Below are 6276 nucleotides of genomic sequence, written 5' to 3' on the forward strand. Positions count from 1 at the left end.
ACAAACGCATGCTGCGATGAGGGGGGTGTGGAGGTGACCCCCTCTCAGGCCGGCTGCTGCAGAGATGCTCTGCTGGCATCTCCATCCAGGCTGCTTTCTCCCAGTGCCAGGGTTGCTGGGAGGAATGAGAACAGAATAGGGAATCTGGCCCAAAGTTTCTTTTTATTTCATGTAAAGAAAAGTAATATAAATGATTAAGTCAGAGCATCTAATTCATCTGTACAGCATGAGGTCAGGTGTTTCAGCTGATAAATGAAGACATCGACTTATTAGCCTAGTTTTGGCAGAATTATTAAGAACATGTTTACATTCAAGCTCATTAAGAGAGACATCTAAAACCAGAAGCATCCAAAATTAATGGATGCTTTTTGAAACTGTTGGCTTCAATGAGTTGTGTTGCATTCTTTTATTAAATGGATAGGTTTTTGTGGTTTAGGCAGAGAGCAGCTGCAGATAGTTCCTTAAAAAATAGAAATATAGTCTTGAGCTGTAAAGGAAAATTAATTGAATACTTAGAAGCCTTTCTGCGCGTCAGCTCAGATATGGTGTGTTTAATACAAGATGTTTGTGCCTAATATGATTTTCCGTGTTGTGTCTTGTTTTATATATAGCATAACATTCTTGTTCTACTTCAACTTTTCTTTTTCTTGCACTCTTTTCTTTTCTGCTCTAGTATTAATTGGAAAGACGGGGTTTCGGTACATTTTCTGATTACACTGATTTAACAAAGGCCATGATTTTGGCTTTATCAACTAGCCAGATTCACACTGTCAACACCTTTTCTCTTGCTATCTCACTCACCCGTAATTCAAAGACGTAGTACATTGGCATGCTATGTCCTTAAATCCCTAACTGACAGCTGCAGTAACTCATGTCCATTTGGAGTATTCCCCTATGTTCTCACAGCTTAGGTGGCATTTATAAAGGTATTTAATATAGAAAATCTTATAAATCATTTAAAGCACAACAACTCTGAATACTGAGTATCTATATATATATATACTAGAGAGAGAAATATAGATCTATATAAAATAAAATGTACTTTATGTTAAAGTGTTATTAAAACACTTGGTCCTGGCAAAAGGCCCACAGGTGAGCACAGGAAGGTTACCCGCCGTACCTGGATAATCATTGTGGTGAGGCCAGGAAACAGAGGCCGTTGTGCTGCAGAGGATGCTGCAAGTCCTGCTGGCTCAGCTTTCTTCCCCACTTCTGCAAGAGCAGCATCCTCTCTGCCATAGCGGCTTGTTTCTGTGAGCTACCTGTGAGCCAAGTCAGGAAACCTAATGCAAGAGTGTTTAATCAAAAATTTTTTCATACTAGCTTTAGCTTCAGCTCTTGACCGGAGGAATGCAAGAGACGACTTTTTAACAGCGACGCTTTTTCTTCCAATAGTTTATCAAGTATTTATTATTTAAAAGAAAAAGGAAAAGAAATCAATGCATTCTAAGCAAATAAAACTCATTGCCCCAACTCTAGTCAATCAGGCCTTAGTTGCTTAGCATTTGTGATGTTGCAGTAATTATACTAATTCTCCAGTCATCCATTGAGTCTCTCTTGAAAAACTGGATAGATGTGACTTGAATTTCTAATTCTTTTGATTTTCGAGCTTTGTACTAGTGGAGAGCCTAGCATGATGTGATCCTAGGAATGCAAATAATAAAAAGGAAAGGAGAAACAATCTTAGCTTTTTTAAAAAGTAAAGCAAACTCTCCAGTTTTACAGATAGAAAACATGTATTACTCTTTAAAATCTTGCACAGTAGGTTCATCTCCTCACCCTTTACATTAGGAGCTGGCAGATTACTGAGGCACTTATATTGCAGCTCACACAGAAACGCTTGCAGAACTGAGGCCTAAGAATTTAAGAGGTTGCTGCAGATCTTGTCTGATCTGTTGGTTTCTTATAGGGATTTTTTTCCATATGAGGTGCTGGGAGTTCTTTGAGGTCAAATATACGTCATTTTTCTGTGTGGGAGATGTTACTAGTTTCTATGAGCCCAGTGGGAAATACAAGATATTGCTTAACTCAGTGGTGTTCTCTCTTGGACTTAACATTCTTTATTTTTAGTAGCGTTCTTTTTTCAGTCTTTATTAATAATATTTTGGCTTCAATTCCCCATTAATTATACCGCTTTAAGAATGTGATGAATCAGGATGTTGGTAAACAATTGTTAAAACAATTGTAGGCCCAAATGTGGAGTATTTTGAGTTTTGTCAATGTGTTTATTTCTTTCAAAGGATAATTATATTACTTTTTCCCCAGAAGAGGGACAAGTGTTAATTTATAATCTATAAAATACTATTTTATAATAATTATCTTTAAGATATAGGCTATTACAAGATGGTGATCTAATGTAGTTTATAAAGATCCTGGTGTAAGTTAAATACAAACATGTTACTCAAAGGGAGTAACCACAGTACGTAGGTAGAGACACTTCAGAGGCGAGCAGTACTCGCCTCCGCACCGTCAGGCACTGCTGGGACATCTTGGAGTCAGAGCTTCTCACGGTAATGTTGAAGCTTGGCTGCTTCCCTGTATTTAGTATACTTCTGCAAAGCAGAGTATTTTTTATAATTCCCAAGACTGAGCTGAGTTGGCTTTTACTCTGCTACTCCGCCTCTGGGTGATCCGCCTCATTCAAGCTCTTCCCAGTAAATTTACTAGATCCCTTTTCGCATGCAGGGGTTGCACCGAGCAGTGGAGGTGCAGCAGCTCCGATCTGCTGCAGGATGAGCGGCTGGATGGCAACTCGCACGCTGATGGACCCGACGGATGACAATTTTTATATGTAGCCTTCTCTTGCCATCTTACACTCCTGTCTAAGTGTTAGGCAGCTGGCACCATGTCTTTTATTAAAACAGGTTATACGCCTTAAATTTCAGATAAATTTTACCGTGTGGAGTAATCTGATTTTCTGACTGATTTTGATTTTATTGGAAGCACGGTGTACTAGAAGATGAGCTATTGTTGCGTTATCATATGTTGCCTTCTCTTTCTGTATGTTCTTGCATGACTGTCTCATACTGTTAGATTGTTTAACAAAGAATATCAGATAAGAAAGCTAAATAAAGTAGAAACTAAAGGCAATTAAAAATGCATTTGCTGCATAAAGTGAGAACTGTGGCTAGCCAGAATGCGGAAGCATGCTTTCTACCTTCATCAGTTCCATGGAAAGTAAAATGAAGGGGTTTGGTGGAAATGTCATCTGTCCAAGGTAAGGACAAATAAACCAAAGAGACAGCACAGTCTGACAGTTTTAACCCTGAATTTCCTAATATAAGACCAATCAGTTCTTTCTCAAACACTGTGTTAGACTTCTGCCTATCACCTGGATCCTGGAATAACTTCAAGACAGTGCAGCCCACCGCTTGCAGATGGGAAATAGGAAAGTCATCGTGTATATTGAAAACAATCCAGAAGTTTGAACTTGCAGCTTTTATGACCTCTTACAGAGTTCTTACGGGAACACAAATATGCTGTCAGTTTGGTTTGGGCCTGATCAGGACTGGAGTTCGGGGGGTGGGCAGAAGGAAGGAAAAATGCAATTATACCTCTTGATTTGATGTTAAACCAGTGACATTTTAAAGGCAACGGGGCTGGTAGTTGCCAGCCTGTTGTCATGAGCTACTCTGAGGCAGAAGCTCCATGGTGAAGGTCACTGTGCTGGAAGCAGAGATGTGAACATTTTAGCATCTCTCTCTCTCTCGCCTTTTTTTGTTTGTTTACATCCAATATTCACTTCTGCCCCTCACCTATTTTCTAAAGAGAACACGGTTTTCAGAAGCCGGTCAGCATGCCACCGGCACATTCATCTTCCTGGGGAGGCACCCTGAGCCCCCGTTTGCTTGAACGCTGCCCATGAGCTGCGAGCGGCAGCACTGCCTGCTGCGCCGCAGGAGCGGAGGGCCAGGACTGCCCTCCACGTTCACAGCAGTCATTTGCAAAAGCATTTACTTTCTATCAGTCGGAGCAAAGCTGGCCCCTGTGACTATGAAAACATTGTCAGTCTAATGAGAAAAAAGGGAAGAAAAACCCTAACAAAAATCTAAGAATAGAGTGCTGAACGGGACTTATTTCTGCCAGAGGATTTAGGGCAGAGATGAACGTTGCTTAAATATGGTAGGAATACTGCGTCACGTCAAGTATGTTACAGCGCTTTTACACCAGCTCAAAGTAAATGTCTCATCATGTATGCTTTGTGTGTGTAAAATTGGATATTTTTGCAGCTTTCTCCTTTTCAAAGGTGACCTGCGCTGTTTTAGTTTCTGAATGGATTAACTCCAAACAGCAGGGTATGAATTAAAGGCTCCTCAAGCAGCCATTAGAAAGTATTTCGGTTATTCAAATAATGGAGTTGCTAGTCATTTAAAAAAATTACAGGGAGAAATGTTCTTAAATGTCATCAGCTACACAGTGCTGGAATCGCTTATGGGATTTCATGAGTTGCTATAAAACATGGTCCAGCAACAGCAAAAGCAGTCTGCCATTACCAGTCCCAAAAGTCTCAGTGCCTGCTTAAAGCGCCAGATACTCGTCCGCTGTTAATCGCCATCACCTCCTGAGGTCAGCGATGCTCCTGCATTTCATACCAAAGGAGGATCTGGGCTAACAGTGGAATATGAGAATGGGTCTAAGAGATGACAAAGATGACTGTCCCATCAGGAGGAATTCTGCTGGTTCATCCAATGGTCCCTTCGGACTCCTTCTGGCTTCCCTGGAAAGGTGCTCAGGAGCCAGGAAGGGGACTTCGGAGCTTCTCCCTGCCACCATCTCCTCAGGGATGGCTTAAGGATGAAGTCACGTGGATAAAGTGACGAAACGTCCTGTTGCCAGTACAAATGCTCCTGTGTTTTGGCTTATCCTACAGCAGAGAGAATCTTCTGTACTAAAATCTGATTTGGAAGTGGAAAGCTATGGAAATGCCATAGGATTTCTCCATAAAAACAACCAATTTCAGTTTGCCTAGGTATAAAATATTGTTACCTATCTGCCACACAGCTTAATGTAATATCTGAGTAACAGTTACAGCAAAAAAATACAGTCATCAATAAAACACAGCCTTTACTTTAAGCACCTGAATAGTTTCCCTGATTTCACTGAGAATCGCTGGTGTGGATGATGCTGCAGGATCAGCGACTGCAAAGGGAGCTTCTCCCTGTGATACTCCTGCCGTTCATCACCTGTTCGGGGTATGAGCGCAGGCAGGTGATAGCTTCTGCGCTGCAGAAGTCCCTTTGCCGGCAGGATTGAATCAATAAATGACTTCAAATGTTGTTATGATCCTAAGAGCAAAATGATTTGCACAGAGTACTTGCTAGTCAGTGTAGAGCACAATAGTCGCCCATTATAATTTTAGTAGAAGAGAACATAAAGAGTCTCGTTATTACTCTAACTTAAGACTGTGAAAAACACGCTTGTGTTCCTAATTCCTTACTTTAACTGAATACAAAGATACCAGCGCTTCAGTGTTCAGCTGCTACACATAAAATCAAATTTGGTGGGTAGTAAATACAGTAGAACCGAAGGTTTAGTGTTACAAATCAAGGGACGCATTCAAGATAAAACTGTCTTCACTTCAGCAACACTATTACTACAATAACAACCTTAGATTTATTAAAATAGAACTAAGTTTAAATGCATTTGCCTTTCCTTTTCATTTTTATTACTTATTTTTTATATCTAAGAAACAAAACGCACTTAACATGAAGTGGGTATTTTCACATTCCAAGCCTTTATAAATTTTCACAATGCTGCAATTTCAGAAGAAATTTTTAAACATCAATTTTAATAAAAACTTAAGTAAAAGTTTTCCAAATATGATTTGTCACTAGTAATTTGATATAAAAATTACTTCTGTATTGATTCTGTTTATCCATCAGGAGTTTTCTAATCAATCCTGCTGCAGAGGGCACAAAGTCGTGGAATTGCCTCACTAGCAGAGGACCCAGCTGCCCCGTTCCTGGGATTTGACGGAAAGACTTCTGCTGCTGAGCGGAGCGGCTGCTGGATTCACTTCCTCAGGTACGTCCGTCATGCCTGCCCTTCCCTGCCTTCACGCGGCCTGGTGGGTGAAGCCCTACGCGGGGACTCTAGCAAGGTGGTAATAAAGCTCACTGCAGTGCTACATGGCTTAAGGCCATATGTGAAAAGAAATAATGATGGTTACTTAACTGCATGAAGCACACTGAGCTTTTGGGTGGAAAAGCAAAGCGTAAGTGATTGTTAGACTATTTGATTAAATGGTGTTTAATAGTTATTACAATAAAAGCTTTT

The sequence above is a fragment of the Mycteria americana genome, chromosome 8 (assembly GCF_035582795.1).
Source record: "Mycteria americana isolate JAX WOST 10 ecotype Jacksonville Zoo and Gardens chromosome 8, USCA_MyAme_1.0, whole genome shotgun sequence".
Classification (NCBI taxonomy): Eukaryota; Metazoa; Chordata; class Aves; order Ciconiiformes; family Ciconiidae; genus Mycteria; species Mycteria americana.